The 22,941-nt window shown below is 40.3% G+C and overlaps 1 non-coding gene across 1 annotated transcript; it reads right to left on the reverse strand.

The window, feature by feature from the left end:
* Positions 1-14,797: 14,797 nt before the first annotated feature.
* Positions 14,798-14,922, reverse strand: LOC132818465 (U6atac minor spliceosomal RNA). The gene has a single exon (XR_009644999.1). It is a non-coding gene; the product is annotated as a U6atac minor spliceosomal RNA (small nuclear RNA).
* Positions 14,923-22,941: the final 8,019 nt, after the last annotated feature.

The raw sequence follows: 22,941 nt of genomic DNA on the forward strand, positions 1-22,941 counted from the left end.
ATTCTTTAATAAATTGAAAAAGTGGATATGTTAAGGGCAGCTGTAATAACAAACAGTAACAAAGGGAATTCCTATACCACAAACATGAAGACATTCTTGAACATAAGCTCTAATCATGGTCTTTAAGTTTGAAGCCTTTAAGGTGTCAAATACTCCTTGAGTTTGTAGATAATCAACTTAAGTGATAAATTGTATTATTCTCAAATTATTCAATATTTCCTGAATATTTATGACATAAAAGTTCAACTTTTATTTGATTGTGTTTTATTGAATAACCAAATCTTTAAACAAAAAAGTTGTTAACTTCTCCATTGCCATTTATTCTATTTTTCTTTCCAAAGACACTACCTCAGGAAATGTGGTCAAACCATCTTTATTACTTAAAGATCCTGTTTCCCCCTTCTTGTTTTAGGTAGGGGCCTTCCTCAATCCAATAAAATCTTCAAAACATTTCAGAAAATGCTTGTTTAAAAATGCTGGTTAAATTAATGACCAATGCCTGGCATGTCTGGCATATCTGGCAAAATGTATCCACTTCTACATATAATCATGACAAATAAAAAATACTTTAGTATTTTAGTCTGCAAATATTCCAGCTACATTTTCAACTCCTAGAAACGCCTTAGCGATAGTCAAAGGCCATTTTCAAATTCCAAATCACATAATATACATAGCAACTCCTACCATTATGCCCAGTATCTCTACATACTCATTTTTCGAAGATTCACAAATAACTTCAATAAATTTCTATTCTAACAAATGCCCCCACTTTGCCAAGATCCCAGTCAATGGTAAAAATTGACAAGTCAGATCCCAGAAGGAAACCTAGCTTGATGGATAAGTTTTATTTTTGCAATTAAGTTATCATGTTAGTCATTCACAAAAGGGTTCCAACATAATTCAAACAAACCTCATTACATATATAAAGGAAAAATAAACTATAATACACTGTACAAGAACAAATTGAAAGTCTTATTACAAATGTCATAAATAAAGTATCAATCCTTGTTCTCTCAACATTGACCTTAAAGATGCTGAAACCTCAATAATCTGTTTCTATTTTAAAGTTTGTTTTTGTTCAGTTAACACAACTAAGTTTGGTTTCATTCTGGCAAACATCAGTATTTACTCAATGCTTTCTTCTTTAGTTAATGTGTCATCAGGAGACCCTTAAACAAGCTGTTAACACTTACTCATTAACATGTATTCCTTAAACGATTCATTCAACAGCTTTGTAAGATGTTTTCCTCTTTGAAACCTTAAAGTATTCTGTTTCTGGAGCTTTTCTTTCCACTAACTTCGAAGCTACTCAGGGACCTCTTTTATGTGACCAGACTTTATAAAAGGTCTTAAAGTAAGGGAACCCTTAGGAAGTATCAATCATAATATGGTAGAGTTTAGTCTGCAGTTTGAAAGAGAGAAGGCAAAATCGGATGTAATGGTGTTACAGTTAAACAAAGGTAATTATGAGGGTATGAGAGAGGAACTGACAAAAATAGACTGGAAGCAGAGCCTAGCGGGGAAGACAGTAGAACAAAAATGGCAGGAGTTTATGGGTATAATTGAGGACACTGTACAGAGGTTCATCCCCAAAGAAAGAAAGATTATCCAGGGAGGGATTAGACAGCCATGGCTGACAAAGGAAGTCAGGAAATATATTAAAGAAAAAGAGAGATCCTATAAAGTGGCCAAGAGCAGTGGGAAATCAGAAGATTGGAAAGGCTACAAATGCAAACAAAGAGAGAAATAAGGAAGGAGAGGATCAAATATGAAGGTAGGCTAGCCAGTAATATTAGAAATGATAGGAAAAGTTTATTTCAATACATAAGAAACAAACAACAGGCAAAAGTAGACATTGGGCCACTTCAAACTGATGCTGGAAGACTAGTGATGGGAGATAAGGAAATAGCAGGAGAACTTAACAAGTACTTTGCATCAGTCTTCACAGTGGAAGACATGAGTAATATCCCAACAATTAAAGGGAGTCGGGGGCTGAGTTGAGTATGGTTGCCCTTACAAAAGAGAAAGTGCTAGAAAAGCTAAAAGGTCTTAAAATTGATAAATCTCCTGGCCCCGATGGGATACATCCTAGAGTTCTGAGAGAGGTGGCTGAGGAAATAGCGGAGGCATTGGTTGAGATCTTTCAAGAGTCACTGGAGTCAGGGAAAGTCCCGGATGATTGGAAGATCGCTGTTGTAACCCCCTTGTTCAAGAAAGGATCAAGACAAAAGATGGAAAATTATAGGCCAATTAGCCTAACCTCGATTGTTGGTAAAATTCTAGAATTCATCATTAAGGATGAGGTTTCTAAATTCTTGGAAGAGCAGAGTCTGATTAGAACAAGTCAACATGGATTTAGTAAGGGGAGGTCGTGCCTGACAAACCTGTTGGAATTCTTTGAAGAGGTGACAAGTAGGTTAGACCAGGGAAACCCAGTGGATGTAGTCCATCTACACTTCCAAAAGGCCTTTGATAAGGTGCCACACGGGAGGCTGCTGAGCAAGGTGAGGGCCCATGGTGTTCGAGGTGAGCTACTGGTATGGATTGAGGATTGGCTGTCAGACAGAAAGTAGAGAGTTGGGATAAAAGGTTCTTTTTCGGAATGGCAGCCAGTGACAAACGGTGTGCCGCAGGGTTCAGTGTTGAGGCCGCAGCTGTTCACATTATATATTAATGATCTGGATGAAAGAACTGGGGGCATTCTAGCGAAGTTTGCCGATGATACGAAGTTAGGTGGACAGGTAGGTAGTACTGAGGATGTGGGGAGGCTGCAGAAGGATCTAGACAGTTTGGGAGAGTGGTCCATGAAATGGCTGATGGAATTCAACATGAGCAAATGCGAGGTCTTGCACTTTGGAAAAAAAAATAAAAGCATAGACTACTTTCTAAGCGGTGAAAAATTCGTAAAGCCAAAGTACAAAGGGATCGGGAGTGCTAGTCGAGGATTCTCTAAAACTAAACATGCAGGTTGAGTCTGTGATTAAGAAAGCAAATGCAATGTTTTCACTTATCTCAAGAGGGTTGGAATATAAAAGCACCGTTGTGCTACTGAGACTTTATAAAGCTCTGGTTAGGCCCCATTTGGAGTACTGTGTCCAGTTTTGGTCCCACACCTCAGGAAGGACATACTGGCACTGGAGTGTGTCCAGCGGAGATTCACACAGATGATCCCTGGAATGGTTGGTCGAATATGCGAGGAACGGCTGAGGATCCTGGGATTGTATTCATTGGAGTTTAGAAGATTAAGGAGAAACTTAATAGAAACGTATAAGATAATACATGGCTTGGAAAGGGTGGACGCTAGGAAATTGTTTCCGTTAGGTGAGGAGACTAGGACCCGTGGACACAGCCTTAGAATTAGAGGGGGTCAATTCAGAACAGAAATGCGGAGACATTTCTTCAGCCAGAGAGTGGTGGGCCTGTGGAATTCATTGCCGCAGAGTGCAGTGGAGGCCGGGACGCTAAATGTCTTCAAGGCAGAGATTGATAGATTCTTGATGTCACGAGGAATTAAGGGCTATGGGGAGAATGCGGGTAAGTGGAGTTGAAATGCCCATCAGCCATGATTGAATGGCGGAGTGGACTCGATGGGCCGAATAACCTTAATTCCACTCCTATGTCTTATGGTCTTATGGTCTTATGTGCCCTGACTATAACGGAGACTGGTAAACTGATGTTACAGGACTTTTTGTACCACTCTTGTGCCATTTCATCATAACTGCAGTAAAAGATTCCCAAACTGTTTTCTGTCTAATGCCTGAAAAACTATGATGATTAAATTGTTAACAAACTTAATAATACATTTATCAATTACATCAACACAATGTGTGGGCTGTTGATTTCAGCACCCACACGTCATCCATATTATTGCAGAATGCCATGATGGGTTGCCAACCTAACATCATAATGCAGAGACTCCCATCAGCGTGCTGTGAGCTTTAAAAACACCTCTGTAATTTCTGCCAAAACTGTAAGAAAACAGTGTGCATTGACCTTTGTGTTATATGTTGAATCTTAATTTAGGAAGCCTGCCCATATTATTTAACATAAGTGATACCATAGAGCCAGAGAGATGTACAGCATGGAAACAGACCCTTCGGTCCAACCTGTCCATGCTGACTAGATATCACAACCCAATCTAGTCCCATCTGCCAGCACCCGGCCCATATCTCTCCAAACCCTTCCTATTCATATACCCATCCAAATGCCTCTTAAGTGTTTCAATTGTACCAGCATCCACCACATCCTCTAACAGCTCATTCCATACACGTATCACCCTCTGCATGAAAACATTGTCCCTTAGATCTCTTTTATATCTTTCCCCTCTCACCCTAAACCTATGCCCTCTAGTCTGGACTCTATGACTCCAGGGAAAAGACTTAGTCTATTTATCCTATCCATGCCCCTCATAATTTTGTAAACCTCTATAAGGTTACGCCTCAGCCTCCGACGCTCTAGGGAAAACATCCTCTCCCTCCAGCTCAGATCCTCCAACCCTGGTAACATCCTTGTAAATCTTTTGTGAACCCTTTCAAGTTTCACAACATCTTTCCAATAGGAATGAGACCGGAATTGCACGCAATATTCCAACAGTGGCCTAACCAATGTCCTGTGCAGCCGCAACATGACCTCTCAACTCCTGTACTCAATACTCTGACCAATAAAGAAAAGCATACCAAACACCTTCTTCACTATCCTATCTACCATCTAAAACAATATTCCAATCATATTAAGTATTATATAATAAATTTACATTAGAGGCTTTACATTAAAGCAAGACAACTGTGTTGAGTTTCTGCCTATCCTTCACTTTCTCTCTCTCTCTCTGTCTCCTTCTCAAGAGGATCAATCCCATTGCATTAATCTAGAATTAGAATCATGCAACCAGTAAGTGACCAGAATTCACTCGTGAGCAGCTATTGGTGAACCTATGTGCCAGGTTGTTTGCTCAAAGCCCTCTAGAAGCAGTCACCTTGCTTTGTGTTAATTAAAACATTGGTATTATTTTCTAAAGATGCCCCCTTACAGTCTAACCAAAATGTATAATTAATGAAAAAGCAAGTATTGCCTTGAATGTGAATTGTTTATAGGAGGTAAAGCCTTAGCAGCTGACTTGTCTATTAAACCTGATAGCCTCAAATGCACAGCAAAGAACGAGATCACTTAGGTTATTATTTTGATTGTTTTGAAACCTTGGAATATAAGAATAAAATAAAGAATTATTCTGCACAGGCAAGTCAGGACAGTACATTGGTGGTCTACTGCCCTCCAATGGATAGTGTCAGTATCACATCTTCAAAGTCAGATTCTACCAACAAGTCCTCCTGTAGTTATAACAATTTCAAATTTCTGTTGTTCATATAGTAGAACAAGCGTTTAGAATTGGTAGACTGCACAATCTCCAAATTGCTTCTGTCCCAACCCATTATCTAGCTTCATGCTAGGGAGATACACTGAAACAATGATTTGAACTATTTTGAATGCCCACTGTTCTACGAAATAATACAAAGCCAAAAGTATTTTAACTTTACAAGTACAACATGAGCCATTTGCAGAATCTTAAAAGTTTCTGACCATTTATTTATTTTATGGATTGGCTTAAAGTGCTAATTGCTCCTGTTTAGTTTAAACGTAGAACTCATTTAGCAGATTCTGGTGAATTAACAATCAGTGGGCAGCACGGTGGCACAGTGGTTAGCACTGCTGCCTCCCCGAGCCTGAGACCCGGGTTCAACTCCCGACTCAGGCAACTGACTGTGTGGAGTTTGCACGTTCTCCCCGTGTCTGCGTGGGTTTCCTCCGGGTGCTCCGGTTTCCTTCCACAGTCCAAAGATGTGCGGGTCAGGTGAATTGGCCATGCTAAATTGCCCGTAGTGTTTCGGTGGGTTGGTGTGGACTTGTTGGGCCGAAGGGCCTGTTTCCACACTGTGAGTCTAATCTAAATAAGTCATACACACAAATTAGGTCCTGAACCCACCTGCATCGCTGGTCAAACCAGACTCACACTCTGCTTTTGATGGGTTTCTTTAAAACTGATCCACTTGTTATTGAAGTTGGCAATCACTTATACAGAATTCATTTTAAAAAACTATTTTGTTATGATGAATAAATCCATTGCAATTTTGGACCAGAAGTCAGTGGATTCTCATGAGATTGCAATGCTTCTTTATGTTGCTGTGCTGGTGACGCTGGCATGCCTCACATAATCCTCAGTGTCTTCTCTATGTCATTGTTGATCTTCGTATTACCCAACATCCTGTGCCAGGCATTTTGTCCACTCTGTGCCGAAATGTCCTCAATATAGCTATGACACTGAAGTAAAATAAATAACTTAACTTTAATAATTACACCTCTTGAGATACCAAGTTCATCTCTACATGGTGATAAGTATCTGAGAGTGTCTGGCACTTTTTGTGTCAGGCCACTCTTCCACATTTACACTCCACAATAACTTTACTTGTTGTTGATTCCTAAATCTGGTAGCATTTGTGCTGACTAACATTTATCAAATCAACCATAAGAATATCTGCCACCTTGCTTCATAGCGATTGGGACATCTGAGTGGCTTGCTAGGCCAATTCCTGAAGAAGTGTTATACCCGAAACATCAACTTCTCCAAATCCTGATGCTGCCTGGCTTGCTGAACTTTTCCAGCCTCCTGCTTGTCTACGGTATCTGCATCCAGCACCTGCAGTTTTTTCGTCTCAGACCAAGCCGTAGAGTCATAGTCATGCAGTTATATTGCATAAAATGAGGCCTCTCAGCCTACCATCTCTATGCCAACCAACAAACACCAAACTATATTAATCTAATATTCCTGCACTTTGTCCACAGCCTATATGTCTTGGAATTTTAAGTGCTTATCCAGATGCTTCTTAAATATTGCGAGGGTACTTGCCTCCACTACTCTCGCAAGCAGTGTATGCCATATTTCTACCACCATCTGACATTTCCTCAGATCCTCTCTAAATCACTTCTTCCTCACCTTAAATTTATGCCATCTGGCCTTAGACACATCCATCACAAGCAAAATATTCCCCTGCTCCACCCTATCTATGCCTCTTCTAATTTTGTATACTTCAATCAGACATACTCCCTCAGGATCTACTATTCTTTGTGTATATCCTTCTCTTATTAGGCCTTCCAAAATGCATCACCTCACACTTAAAATCCATCTACTTTTGCCATGCCAGTTTACCAACCTGAGACCATCCTCCTCAGTATCAACAACACCACCAATTTTTGTATCATCTGCAAACTTACTAATTATATCTGCTACATTCATATCTAACTCATTAATGAATGTATCAAACAGCAAGGGTCCCAGCACCAAACCCTTATATATATACCACTCACTACTCAGTACAAGCTCCTTCCCCACTGCTCTGAGACTTTGAATCTCAGTGCATTTTTCCACGGTGTCATTTTCCTGAGATGTCACTCTTTGCTTTCTGCCAGGCCCCCTATTTTGGGCTTCAATTTATCTTGTTTAAAAAAAAACAAAAAAAACACTCTCCTCTCCTTCAAAATCCCCATTGCTGAGGGTCTTGAATCACATGTAGGCCAAACCAAGTGAGGATCCAGATTTCCTTCCCTGAAGGATATTTTCCTTACACTTGGCAGTGTTTTCATCATCATCTTCAGATTTCTTAATTCCTTAAATAAAATTCAAATTCCATCATATCCCTCAACAGGATTTGAACCCAGGTCCCCAGAACATTTGTTGAGTTTCTAGACTTATCTAGCAATTATACCACTAGGCGACCACCTCCTCTGCCCATGCCAGCAAATTGTAAGTGAGGAAGGTTCTGCATTCTTGTTCAGATTTAACAATTTGCTCCATATGGCCACACTAATCATTTTGATTAGATTACTTATAGTGTGGAAACAGGCCCTTCGGCCCAAACCGACCCACCGAAGCGCAACCCACCCAGACCCATTCCCCACTTCACCTAACACTACAGGCAATTTAGCATGGCCAATTCATCTAACTCGCACATTTTTGGACTGTGGGAGGAAACCAGAGCAACCGGAGGAAATCCCACGCAGACACAGGGAGAACGTGCAAACTCCATACAGACAGTCGCCTGAGACGGGAATTGAATCCAGGTCTCTGGCGCTGTGAGGCAACAGTACTAACCACTGTGCCACCATGCTGCCCATCAGTACCAAGTTGTACTGATTTCATATGTTGAAGTTGTATATCTGTATTTCTATCAGAAGTCATTGTTGTCTAGGTGCAGCAGTTACCAGTAGTTTGTGCTAAATTATTTCCAATAGTTTCCTCAGTGAATTGCTCACTGAACAGTACATTTGGGATTTTGTGACATAGTCTGAAAACTCTTGTGATAATGATGTATACATGTACCCTGTTGAAATAATATGATTGCACTCACAAAAGTTCATTTGGTATACTATCTTACATGATGCACATTCCTAGTTCTTTCTGACATGCATCAACTTGTAGGATTCTTTTCTTCTTTGGTTCATAATACTGTAAGATACAAATTTCTACTGGCAATGCTTGTTGGAGTCACTTGAAGAGCTCCAACCCAAAATGTCGATTTCCCTGCTCCTTGGAGGCCGCCTGATCTGCTGTGCTTTTCCAGCAACACACTGTCAACTCACTTGAAGACATGCTAATGGTCCTCCTAGTATCATATAGCATGCTTTTTCTTCACAATAGTGCTTTGATAGAAAGATTTGATATGTACAGTGCAAGGAAGTTAGGAAGTCCTGAGCACCTTTCCATGTCTTCGTTGACTTGTAATGTATAGTTTTGCCTGAGTTGGGATGGATTCCACAATGAATAGGTTGAACCAAAAATGTTGATCTGATATTGGCCTGGTATTTCTTGCTGATGGAGATGAGTTCTTTACAATGCCAATATTAATGAGTGCAGATTGGTCGCTTTCATTTTTGGTTTTGTCCATCATCACAATATCATAAGTAATAGATATACATCCGGAATGCTTTCTGAAATTCTGTCCATATACTGTTGGAACAGATTCTGACTGACCGATAGATTGAAGTTAGTCTCTGAAAGCTAATGCTGTTCTGAAAGCAGTGATTTCTAGAGTTTCCTTTGCCAAATGAACCAATCTCCATGCATACTTGGTATCCAGACTTGAAAAGAACTTAGCTCTTATGAATTTGGAATTCAGTTCTGGTTTTGGAATTCTTATGCTGCTATCTTTGTAGAGAAAGGTTTAGATGTCTTGGAACCAAACTTGCTCTGACTGTGTCACCTTTCTTTTGTGTGCAAGTAATTGAGCTACACCAATATGTGCATAGATGTACACTATGGATGACATCATCGCTTTCCAAATCATCTCATTTGCTCTTAATCTTCTCTTGTATTTGGACACTGCACTTTCCAGGAGTGTTGTTTGATGTAATTTCATCTTCTCTAAGGTTTAATGCAATATCATCTCTGAAGTTTCCAATGTGTTATTTTTATGTGTCTGCATTTGCTGCAAGTCCTAGCCTCTTTTGCTGTCCTTGTGATTTAGTAAACGGTCACAATATTGAGTTGTAAAAGCTGGTATTCCTGCTATTACTTGACCATTCAAGTCCACTAAGCAAAATACTTACGGATTCCATGCAGAATTGCAATAGCTGCATTTCACTTTGAATATATCAATGCAAGGGAAGGATGACCCATTGCGTGCAGTTTGTTTTGCTGCTATAGGTACCTCATTGCCATCCAATGGCCTAGGTTCGTATTCTTCAGAATTCTGATGGTATGATAGTTACATGAGCTCCTGTGTCAGTTTTGGTCTGGCGCACATATTACCAATTGTTTTTCTGGTATATGATGTTAGTAGTGGCAAATGCTTCTAACTGCATGAGTTTGTTCAAACAATGTGTTATATTCATAATGTGGAAAGTCTGTTTATCTTCTGGTTGAAGGGTTACCCATTTTGAATCTTCAACTGGATCCATTTTGCTGCGATGCTCATGTATGCATTTGTGCTAATGCAAGCATCTGGCACGCTCCATGCTGTTACTGCATGCTCCAGATGATTTTTATTTGGCTGTATCTTATTTAAGCCTCTGGTTGCATGTCTGGAACAAGTTTTCTTGCACAGTTAAGCCCAGTGTTCTCTTGTATAACAAGACTTGCAAAGATCATGCAGTGCATACAAGTGTAGATTTCCAATTAAACTTGTTTGCTTTCTGTTTCCTGGTTACAGCACCAGTCCTGGTAACTGTATATAAAACTACAATGACTACTTCATATTTTCTGCCATCTTAATTACTAGTGTGCGGATGTCATGACCTCTCTCTTTCTCCAAGAGCTCGTTCTTTGAAAGCTCGAATGGATGTTGAAGTTATAACAAGCTTCATCATCCACTTTGAACATTCAGCCTCTGAGAAAGATCCTTGTCTTAAGAAATGCAACATAAACACAAGAATTATGAAGTAATGATGAGCAATGAGTTCTCCAAAAAGTAACAAAGGAAGGATTGGAAACTTTAAAATATCAGATAAAAGTCTTCAGATAAGATTTAAAGCAGCATGGAAGTTACATTGACACGAGGACCCCTAAAACAATCACTTCTGTCCTTGTCGTGACACTACTGATCAATTTAATCTTGTGGCTGCTGCCTGTGATACATTAGCACTAGACAGTAAATTATAAAGTTCACTTTTATGCAAAGCTGATCCTAAAGCTTTCCTGTTGCTTAGCTGGGCCTCTCTGGTGCTGTCAAAACAAGCATGGAGTATACACTTTGTGCAATCCCTTGTTCAAATGGCTATTTTTATTTTAACCACTTTCTGTTTTTGTAACAGCTAAATCTAAGAAACATAACTCCATCTTTTGCTCAAAATCCTTGAATTTATTCAGGACAGCTGCAGCTTTCCAATTCAGGCAATGAAACTTTGAAGTCAAGTTCTGAATTTCCCTGTCTTTCGCAAGTGCTATCAGTTTCTGGGGTTTTATAGCAGCAATACTGAAAGGCTACTGCATGTGGAGATTCATCAAGACAACTGCTGTGCTTCTTGTGCTCTTTTTTAAGAATCTTCACTGTGCTGTTCTTGGATGCACTTCAAGCCTGTCTGTAAAAAGAATGAGGTTTCGTTTTCACTTTCAGAATGGCACTCAAGATTGTCTTAATGGCCCTGAAGTCTCTGCAACCCAATTCAGAACCAACTCACTACGTGTATGGACTCCCGAATTGGCCAGCTTATAAAATCAAGTGCTCACAGTTCAGCCAATGGTGTTTGAATTAAGGGCTTCCAGTGTTAATGTAACTTCTGTATTGATTTAATTCTTAGAAATCTCTTTAAAATCCTGATGTTTTAAAGTTTATATCAATGCCTTAGTTTTTTTTAAGGAAAATGATCATTCATAACCATTTCATAACCTTGTGTTGCATTTCTTAACACAGTATTAACATTCTCATACTGGTTCTGTAACTGTTGTGGTTTCAATTCACTTGGATATCTTATGGGTTTACTCAGCAGGCAAAATGATAACTTACAGTTACGTCCCTAGTCTAGCAAGCTGCTACTCGAAGTCTTCGCAGCTGATCATGTGGTGTCATCCTGCTTCGTATTTTTTTTAGCATACTCACCTCTTATGTCAGTATCATGACAGCAGAGACTCCTATAAAGTGTCAATGGAAGCAGGCAAAGCTCATATTTGATTTAACATATTTCCTATTGCCCAATTCTAATTACACTTCTTTTCATTAAGATAATTAAATCATTTTTATGACACAATTCTGTGAGGCTGACCAAATGCTTCGATATTATCTCAGAACAACCATTTCCAGTCTTACAGTCACTAGATAGCAAAATACTAGAGGGGTAGGATCTTACTATTCAAAGACAACTTGATCACTTCCACTTTTAATAAAGATCCTCAACCGTGTAAGAATTGTGCTATGTAGCACGACTTACCAGTATGGGCTCATATCTTTATCCTTGGCTAACTTAGTCTGACACAAGCACACCAACATCAGCCAATGTGTCTTTCATGTTTCTACATAATCCTGCAGGGATTCATTTAACCACTGCAGGAAAACCAAAATAGCCATGTAATTCCTACACGCCTTACAGCATTCAAGATAAATGTCACAAGATTAGACATTAACTGTAAGAGCTGACCCAAACATTGAACTAAAAATTTTTAAAAATCATTAGGGAGATTGAATTTTGTTCATGGCTAATTGCGAAGCATTGAAATATCACTGAACCAAGGGTTAAATTGGACTATGCTGCATTTTATTAACAATATATCTTAAATGTCAAAGAAGCCTCTACTAAATTAAAAATAAGAAGTATAATAATTGATAGTAAAGCATTCATAAATCTGTGAATTTAAAATAGTACAAAGATATAATTTATATGTTTAATTAACTGTTTGATGGATCTGTTTGTGGCACATGTGTTTTTCCAGATTGTGAATGCCTGGTTCAAGTTGATGTGATGTCTCTAAATGACATATCCATCCATTTGAACCAGATATTGACAGAGAATGCAAAATAAAAACAAAAATGCTGGAAATACTTAGCAGCTCAGGCAGCATTTGTGGTGAGAAACAGAGTTAATAAGTATTTCGCTTTGATGACCTTCCATCAATTATTTCAGGTTTCCAGCTGTATCTTGTTTTTGTTACAATATGCAACTTGTTCAATTGAATAGAATAATGCACATTGCACTTTTTCCTTCTGTAAATGTTGCACCAATTTCACTAATCAAAGATCATTGCTTAAGTGGCAAACAGATTGCTAGGTTGACGCTAAAAAAGTAGCTCTCTTCAGTTGTAAGTACTGACAGTCCGAGCATTTGATTATTCAGATTGAGACTTGAGTTGACTTATTGTGCTTTTTACTTTTTATGGGTCGTGCATGGTGGCTCAGTGGTTTGCACAGCTGCCTCACAGCACCAGGAACCCAGGTTCAATCCCAGCCCTAGGCAACTATGTGAAGTTTGTACATTCTCCTCATGTTGGCATAGGTTTCTCCTAGATGCTCTGATTTCCTTCCCAAGTCCAAAGGTGTGCAGGTTAGGCAGAATAACCAGGCTAAATTGTCCCATAGTGTCCAGGGATCTGCAGGCTAGATGGGTTAGCCGTAGTAAATGTGGGGATAGGGTGGGTCTGGGTGGGATGCCGTATGGCGTGTTAGTGCAGACTCAATGCCCTGCCCCTGCACTGTAGAGGTTCTGTAATTCTACTTCATTCTTTAATTAGAATCTGTATTCCTTCAAGCCCTTACAATACAAAGCAGATAAGGAAACAGACTACTATAGTGACAAAGAAACCTTCCATTATATAAATGCAAACAGAAGTACTCCAAACAAAATTGAAATCATCTTCGAAAATGCACATTTGCTGAAATTCTGATTTGATTTTTAGCCTAACTTATTTTCATTTGCCAATTTTTTTTGTATTTTACTGATGTCTGTTATACTGGGATGGTTCATCAAACACATTCATGCCCATTTTATGCAGCAACATTTTAAGGTGCACTTGCTTTCTCTTGTGCTTTAACCAATATTGTTACCTTCACATTCGGATACTGGTCTGGACTATCTTGGCTGGTGGGTCCTTGCAAATACAACTGTCCTGGAAGGTGCTTTTTCCTTATAACTAAGATTCTGGGGAAAGCTTTATGTATGTTCATCTTTTAGAATGATTTATGGGGTCTGACTTAACTGTGTCAATTTCATTGAAACACCAGTTGTAAATTAGTAATGTTTATCCAAGACAAAATCGTAAGACAGGACAAAAATATTCAGATGGCCAATTCAAAAGCTTTTTTAACGATGAAAAGGTAGAAATATAAAAAATATCTAAAATGATAGAAGACAATGTAAGAGCAAGAAGTGAAAATGTTTTAACTTAACGAATCAGACTTTCTCACAATTCCTTCAGGTGACTGGGCTGAAGTGAATCGTCGTGACCTCTTCTCTCTCCCAACCTGGAAAATAGGTGAAGGAACTACCTGCTGGAAACTCCATCTCACATTCTTAACTCATGTTTTCTTATCACAAATTAGCCTAACTGTCCACCACTTATTGGTTAACATTGTCATGCCTCAATGGGGTAGAGGGCTGGAAAGTAAGCACCTCTGTTATGGGAGTTGTCAGAGAAGTTAAATATGTTTTAAAGTACACTAAATTCCCCAATTTACCTGATTTCAGACCCAAGTTGACAGAAAACATGTGCCAGGTTTCTATACTAACACAAGGCCATTGTAGTCGTCAGGGTCAATAATCCCCTAATAATCCTCAATCCTGTCATGCCTTCTGATGCCATTTCACAAATCCTCCCTTCACTTTAAGTTTCCACCATCGCCATCCTTATTTTCACTTCCGCATATGCATTTACTGTTTCCACCATCTCCACCTTGACTCCCCCTTTTTAACTGTATTTAACTAATTTTTGTAATCAGTTCAGAGATGTTATTACACACTTCTGGAGCAGGTGGGTCTTGTACCAGGCCTCCCAGTTCAGAGGTAGGGGCAATAATGCACCACAAGAGGGCCCCAAAATAATCTTCCCGTTTGGGAATTGTATCCCAATCTCCCACATTGTAGATGGGGACAATAGTGCACCACAAGAGGGCCCCAAAATAATCTTCCCATTTGGGAATTGAATCCCAATCTCCCAAATTGTAGGTGGGGACAATAATCACTACACTAACAAGGAAGTGACTTAAACATAGTTGGAGTAAAAAATGAGGTCTGCAGATGCTGGAGATCACAGCTGCAAATGTGTTGCTGGTCAAAGCACAGCAGGCCAGGCAGCATCTCAGGAATAGAGAATTCGACGTTTCGAGCAACATAAACATAGTTGGATGCCATTAAGTAGGTAGCAATGCTTTAACACCTCTGTGTTTTAAGGCCACTAGAGCCTTTCCATCTTTATCAAGGGGAGAGTTAACCTTGTCTCCTTTCCCCTACCTTTTTAGCAGTGATCTCCCCATGACTCGTAATTAATCCCTTGCACCATCCTTAGTGAGCAACACACTGATCTCCAGGGATGTATTTGCTGTAGTTGATTGATTGATTTCAATGAGCAGCCCCGAGACATGACTGACCAGACTCTGAATGTTATCAGTCAAGAACTCCATGACTGCTTCTTCTGGCCCTACAGGACCGACCAATATCCATTTCCTGGGCAGCATTCAGACTGATCCCCAATTATGAGCATCTCAAGCTAATGACTGATGGTGGCCAAGTCCCAGATCTTTGTGCAGACTGTTATGGACCAGGCCAGACCCCCTCAATACATTTTAAGAAGATAGCCCCAGACCCTAACTTTTCTAGCTGTTTTAAACAGATGTGAGGTGAATATTCCAGAAGCAAGGTGGATGCTCAACCCACTTGGTTTTCACAAATCAGAATTTATTTACACACACGAACAAAGAAAACCGAATTTAGAATAATATAACTATCTGAAAACCTGAACCAGCACGAAAACACAACTTAACAAAGAGCTGTTCTGATTATTCTGCAACATCCCATGAACACACCCTTTGGCAAAAAGGTGAATTCAACCACAGGTTCTTCCAGGAGAGAGATGTCAGAGGGAGAAAAGATCAACATGGAGCTGTTTCTTTTGGGTCCCCAGCTAAAACCTACCCAAAACTAGAAAAAACCCTGAACTGGGAGAACTGGCCACTCCTCTTTCATTGTGCAAGTATTTTTTTAAAAACCCTGAAAGCTTTTTCTGATTGTTGACTTAAGCAGCATTTGTTAACCATTATTAAAGTAGCCAGTTCAGACATTTTGGCACCTCTACCTTTATGACCCAGTTTGAAAAAAAGCCATGGACAGAATAACCTTGTTATAGAAGCAGCAGCGTCACAAGATTGTGTCCCTGACCAACAGTGCCAAGACTATCTGACCAACAGCTTTCATCGCTTGCCTAGACTGAAGACCAGTCCCCACTCATTTTCTGACACGGCCATGTGTAGAAAATACAGTGTGTTTGTCGTTCAGGCAGCTGGCTCATGCTGGAAGTGTTCTCTGATGTTTTACAGTGTGACATATGCCAAGCCGCACCCTCCACTTTCTGCCTCAATTCCCCAGATAGATCCCTAATGACAATCAGAACAGGAAGAAGGGCTTCCTGAAGAAGGGTCCATGCCCGAAACATCGATTCTCCTGCTCCTTGGATGCTGCCTGACTTGCTGCACTTTTCCAGCAACACATTTTCAGCTCTGACAATCAGAACAATCAACTTGTCCATGTATCTTCATAAAACAGGATTTCAATACAGCAGTTTGAGAGCCTTTGCCTCTGGCTGAAGTGTCAATCAACAAGCATAGCATGGCAAGACAAGGCACGGATGCTGCAATCAGGCATTAATTAAATTGGCACTAAGACAGCAAGCCAGCGGCTCTGTGTCGCATTCTAATCCAGTTCATGAGCTGGGTGCCTGTCTGTATCGCAGTGTCTCCTTGCTGCAGCTTGTCCGTGCTAGTTACCAGTGTCAGTGCTCGTTACCACTGTGCCCTATAATGCAGGTCTGCACTTCTGGAGTGGTCTGTAAATATATTGGAGAGGTGCTCATAAAGGTTGTGAGGGCTTGGCCAAGGCCAGATGCCAATGTCTGTGTACACATGGAGCATGCAGCTGATTCCCTGAGATACTGTTTGGTGCTGAGCAACAATGGAGGCTGTTGACAGACAGCGGTGAGCTGAAGTCACCAGGTATTCATTCTGATTATCATGTCAACATGTCTCAATGTCTGCTTTTGGTAAGATAGGAAGCCACAAGTTAATAATGTGAGGTGCAGCATCTCCAATGCATTTAGCAAGCTATAAACGCCTTTTATTGGCAACTCCCCGCTGCTGAGTTAGAAACCCGCATCACCACAGAGCAATGCATAAAAGATTCAACAAGATGCTACTGATGTCAAAATATGTCTCACTGGATTTAACATAGAACATAGAACAGTACAGACAGCACAAGAATAGGCCCTCGTCCTGTTGATTTCTGCCACAAATCTCACCATTGCCCACATTGCTCAGACCCTATAAGATTCCACCCCTTGTGTTCAAATTCCTGCTCTCCTTTCGGATCCACAAACTTGATTGTGTGACATCTTTGTGAAAACTTTGCAAGTTTGATGTCTCCAATCAAGCAGGTTGTTCCTTGCAAATGCAACATTGTTGCTGCTGCAGCCAGTGTCATTTGTTTTGCAAATAGGTCTGTCCAAAACGTTCAAACTATGTGCGCACATTAATATATGCCCAGAGAACTATTGTAATATAATATTTTGGTCGACACATTTTCATAACAATGCACCACTTGGAAGAATTGAAACAACAATCTGTTAGAGATGCTTCATCATTGTGTTAGGAAAAAAAATGAAAAAGACACGTGTACAACTTCATTCAGCCTTTAAGTTCAATCATTACAGCTATCCCCTTTATAGTCTTGTTGAATAGTTGCATACATTTGTACAGTATAACTCTTTATATTCTTTACATCTTTGCTTGCATAAGTTCTATTTGCAAATTAGTTAATTTTATGTATTTCTTAAGGAACCTGGCTGATTCATTTTTGATGCTAAGATATATGTTTAATTGACAACATCACCCTCTCTTTCACCATTCAATCTTTGTTGTGAACAGTGGAGCATACAGTATCCAAGCTTTTTTAAAAGCAAAGAATATATATTCAACTTGTATAACATACCAGTACAGCCTCAAGTGAAGTATTGCATCCAGTTATGGGTACACACTTAGGAGAGAATGTCAAGGCATGAAACGAAGTGCAGAAAAATGGTTTTAAAAATAGCGCCATCAGGTTACCTAGACAGATTGAGGAAGTTCGGATCATTTTACTTTGAGAAGTGGAGATTTGATGGAAGTATTTAATGTCATGAGGAGTCTGAATAGAGTAGACAAGAAAAAATGTTTCCCATTGGTGAAAGGATCAAGGGCAAGAGGGCACAGATTTGACGTAATTGACAAAGAAGTAATGGCAGCATGAGAAAAAAACATTTTCACACAGCGAGTGGCTAGGACCTAGGATACTTTGCGTGTGACTGCCTTTCAGGTAGCTTTAATTGAGGCATTCAAGAAGTAATTAGATTATTAACTGAAAAGGAAGAATGCTTTGAGCTATTGACCATAAGACCATAAGACATAGGAGTGGAAGTAAGGCCATTCGGCCCATCGATTCCACTCCGCCATTCAATCATGGCTGATGGGCATTTCAAAGCTGAAAATGTGTTGCTGGAAAAGCGCAGCAGGTCAGGCAGCATCCAAGGAACAGGAAATTCGACGTTTCGGGCATAAGCCTTTCCTGATGAAGGGCTTATGCCCAAAACGTCGAATTTCCTGTTCCTTGGATGCTGCCTGACCTGCTGCGCTTTTCCAGCAACACATTTTCAGCTCTGATACTCCAGCATCTGCAGACCTCACTTTCTCCTCTGATGGGCATTTCAACTCCACTTACCCGCATTCTCCCCGTAGCCCTTAATTCCTCGTGACATCAAGAATCTATCAATCTCTGCCTTGAAGACATTTAGCGTCCCGGCCTCCACTGCACTCTGCGGCAATGAATTCCACAGGCCCACCACTCTCTGGCTGAAGAAATGTCTCCGCATTTCTGTTCTGAATTGACCCCCTCTAATTCTAAGGCTATGTCCACAGGTCCTAGTCTCCTCACCTAACGGAAACAATTTCCTAGCGTCCACCCTTTCCAAGCCAGGTATTATCTTGTAAGTTTCTATTAAGTCTCCCCTTAATCTTCTAAACTCCAATGAATACAATTCCAGGATCCTCAGCCGTTCCTCGTATGTTCAACCAACCATTCCAGGGATCATCCGTGTGAATCTCCGCTGGACACGCTCCAGTGCCAGTATGTCCTTCCTGAGGTGTGGGGACCAAAACTGGACACAGTACTCCAAATGGGGCCTAACCAGAGCTTTATAAAGTCTCAGTAGCACAACAGTGCTTTTATATTCCAACCCTATTGAGAAGAAAGCAATGGATTGAGGCTAGGAGAACCATCACAGACACAATAAACCGAATGGCCAACTTCTGTACTCTAATTATTCTAGGATTCTGCAATTTCATTTTGGATTTAGATGATAAAAGACTACCCAAATTTGTGAGCTTTGATTTATGGCATCTCGTCCCTGAGATGAGATTAACTCATAGTAATGTTAATTTATAATTTGGTAATTTTATTAATGCAAGCCTGATTTACTGTACAGCTTTTAAGTATACAAATTTATAACCATTATCCAAGCCATTCATAATCATTATACAATCTTACTGGAGTTTTGTTTTATTCATTAGTCCATGTAATTCCAAAAGACCATGTCATTTCCTTATTCAGTATAAAGTTACTTAAATAATCATAATTTTCAAGAACATTTTGTTGCTATTTCAAACCTGTGTTTATAAACTGGCTTTCAATTATCTGTTCTAACCTCTTCTAATATAAATTTGTCTCAGTTTCTCCTTTACTTTGATCTTGGTAGAACCAATGAAGTATTCTTTTGGAAGTCAGTAAACACAGGTTTTTATTAATAGAATGGTGTCACAAGGTACATTGCTTAAAACAAAAGAATTTTACCACATGAAAAACAAATAATGTGAATGCTAATAACTTACACTGCATCCAAAATAGGCAATTACTTTAAAGATATTAAAATACTTTAATGTTAATATCAAAAGAAAAGCTGTTAAAGATTTTAAATACATTTTGACTCAAAACTGAACTTAGCTCAAATTTCCTTCACTACACTAATACCCCCCAAAAACTTAGTCAGATACTTAGCAGAGATTTGAAGATTAAGCATTTAATTTGAGTGCCGGTTCAAAACTTTCTAAAAAGTTCTTGGGTTTATACTTCTTGGGTTTTCTCTCTACTTCCAGCAAGGTTGGCCCCTGAAATTTTCTCCAAACTTTCAAACTTCCAGCTCAACTCAGATGTTGCTAGCATTTAACCACAGCCACTTCAGATCAGAACTCTCATTGTTCTACAGTTGTTTGACTCTGGAATCTGGCATCCAAGAATTCTCTCTCTCTCTTTCTCTTTCTCTCATTCTCTTCTCAGCCCATAAGTTTTTTTTTGCATTTGCTCATGGAATGTGGGCATCACTAGTTAGGCCAGCATTTTTTTTGTGTGTGTGTGCAGGCGTGAGACACAGTGAGAGACCCAAGGTGCACAAATCTTTATTCAATTTCCAACACCAGGAAGATAGAAAAACACCCGAGAGGCCAGTGACAAGCTGTGCCCTTCACAAATGGCAATGCTGTGTGATCAAACAGTGAAGGGGAGGGCAGGGATTAAATCAAAATACAGTTGGAGGGGGAAATAATGCACTCCACTCCCAGCGGCACCCACCTCTCCCTGACAACTTCAGGGTGTTGGTGGAGACCACGTGCTCCTTCTCCAAGGACATCCGGGCCCTAACGTAGGCCAGCATTTTTATTTGCCTAAAGGGCCGTTAAGAGTCAATAGTTAGTTAATAGTTAGTAAGAGGGCCGTTAGTTAATAGAGTATTTCACTTGTCAAGATCTTTAAACATGTTTAACCAGAACACAAAATTTCACCCACAATCTGCTTGAAATAGATGTTCCCTACACCGAGCCTATTCTCAACTAAAAGCTGCTTAATAAACCACATCCCAAGAAGCTAATGTCTCATGTCATTAATTTCTTCTTGATCCTTTTCTATTGGTTAGTACTTAGGCATCTTGGTCACATGATCCATTACAGAACATATGCTGTCTTTTGCAAAAAAAACTCTCACAAAAATTTATATTTCTTAAAGGGATAATCACTCCAACAAAAAAGGACAAGTTTATCAACAAACGCACATTCAGAAACACAGCTTTGCGAAGTGATTTGAATGTTTGTCATGATAAAAGTGTTATATAAATGCAGGCAGATTGTATTTTTTAAAGAAAGGAAATTAAACATGTATTCACCGCACAATTTTGCAACATATGTGAGGAGTTATTCAAGTCAGAAGTGGAGATGATATAATCATATATTAAACAGTGCCCTCCTGAACATGGCACCTACTCATAAGTCCATAAGACCATAAGACATTGGAGCAGAAACGAGGCCATTCAGCCCATCAAGTCTTCTCCACCATGGCTTGGTTCAATCATATTGCATTTGTTGTGTAAATAAAGTTTTTACTCACACTTTAGTTGGTTTGGTCTCAGTTTATTGACTTAAAAGATGTCTAAAATTAATTGTCATATAAAATTACCATACTCTTAAATTGTCTGTCTGGCAGCAAAGCCACAAAGATGTCAAAGCATGCTCTGCCTGAATTTCAACAAAGCTAAAGCCAATACCTTTAGTTCCTAATAATGTCTCTGATCCTGTAATAAACAAAAAGTACAATGGATTCTGGAGACCTCTCTTCAGAGATGCTGTTGATTTTTTTCAGCACTTTTCATTTTTCTTCTGATCTTCTAGTTTTGAGTCACTTAATTTCCCTCACTGTAGCCTGGAGATCACCTAGAAAATCAGAAACGAAGGTGTACCTCATGGTATCACCTCAGTTTCCTGCCATCATCACCAGTATATCCATATTCTGTTGCTAATGCGACAGCCCATGTCTTCATCATGGATTATCTTTCAAAACACTTCTGTCTTCAGTATCAATCTCCACAAACTTTACCTAATCTAAAATATTATAGTCCATCTTCTCACTGGGACGCTATCACACAATCCTATCAGCCCATCTCTCTGAGTTCTACTGATTTTCCCATATATCAGTGTATTACCTTCAGGAATCTTGAAGGTAAAAACAATGACTGCAGATGCTGGAAACCAGATTCTGGATCAGTGGTGCTGGAAGAGCACAGAAGTTCAGGCAGCATCCAAGGGGCAGTAAAATCGACTTTTCTGGCAAAATCCCTTCATCAGAAATACAGGCAGAGAGCATGAAGGGTGGAGAGATAAGCTAGAGGAGGGTGGGGGTGGGGAGAAAGTAGCATAGAGTACAATAAGTGAGTGGGGGGAGGGGATGAAAGTGATAGGTCGGTAGGGGGGACAGGGGAGTGGATAGGTGGAAAAGAAGATAGGCAGGTAGGACAAGTCATGGGGACAGTGCTGAGCTGGAAGTTTGGAACTCGGGTGAGGTGGGGGAAGGGGAAATGAGGAAACTGTTGAAATCCACATTGATGCCCTGGGGTTGAAGTGTTCCAAAGCGGAAGATGAAGCATTCTTCCTCCAGGCATCTGGTGGTGAGGGGGCAGCAGTGGAGTAGGCCCAGGACATCCATGTCCTCGGCAGAGTGGGAGGGGGAGTTGAAATGTTGGGCCACAGAGCGGTGTGGTTGATTGGTGCGGATGTCCCGGAGACGTTCCCTAAAGCGCTCTGCTAGGAGGCGTCCAGTCTCCCCAATGTAAAGGAGACTGCATCGGGAGCAACGGATAAAATAAATGATATTGGTGGATGTGCAGATAAAACTTTGATGGATGTGGAAAGCTCCTTTAGGGCCTTGGATGGAGGTGAAAGAAGAGGTGTGGGTGCAGGTTTTGCAATTCATGTGGTGGCAGGGGTAGGTGCCAGGACAGGAGGGTGGGTTGTAGGGGGGTGTGGACCTGACCAGGTAGTCACGGAGGGAACGGTCTTTGCGGAAGGTGGAAAGGGGTGGGGAGGGAAATATATCCCTGGTGGTAGGGTCTTTTTGGAGGTGGCGGAAATGTTGGCGGATGATTTGGTTTATGCGAAGGTTGGTAGGGTGGAAGGTGAGCACCAGGGGCGTTCTGTCCTTGTTACGGATGGAGGGGTGGGGTCTGAGGGCATAGGTGCGGGATGTGGACGAGATGCGTTGGAGTGCATCTTTAACCACGTGGAAGGGAAATTACGGTCTCTAAAGAAGGAGGCCATCTGGTGTGTTCTGTGGTGGAACTGATCCTTCTGGGAGCAGATACGGCAGAGGCGGAGGAATTGGGAATATGGGATTGCATTTTTGCAAGAGGTAGGGTGG

The sequence above is a fragment of the Hemiscyllium ocellatum genome, chromosome 8, assembly GCF_020745735.1.
Source record: "Hemiscyllium ocellatum isolate sHemOce1 chromosome 8, sHemOce1.pat.X.cur, whole genome shotgun sequence".
NCBI classification, from domain to species: Eukaryota; Metazoa; Chordata; class Chondrichthyes; order Orectolobiformes; family Hemiscylliidae; genus Hemiscyllium; species Hemiscyllium ocellatum.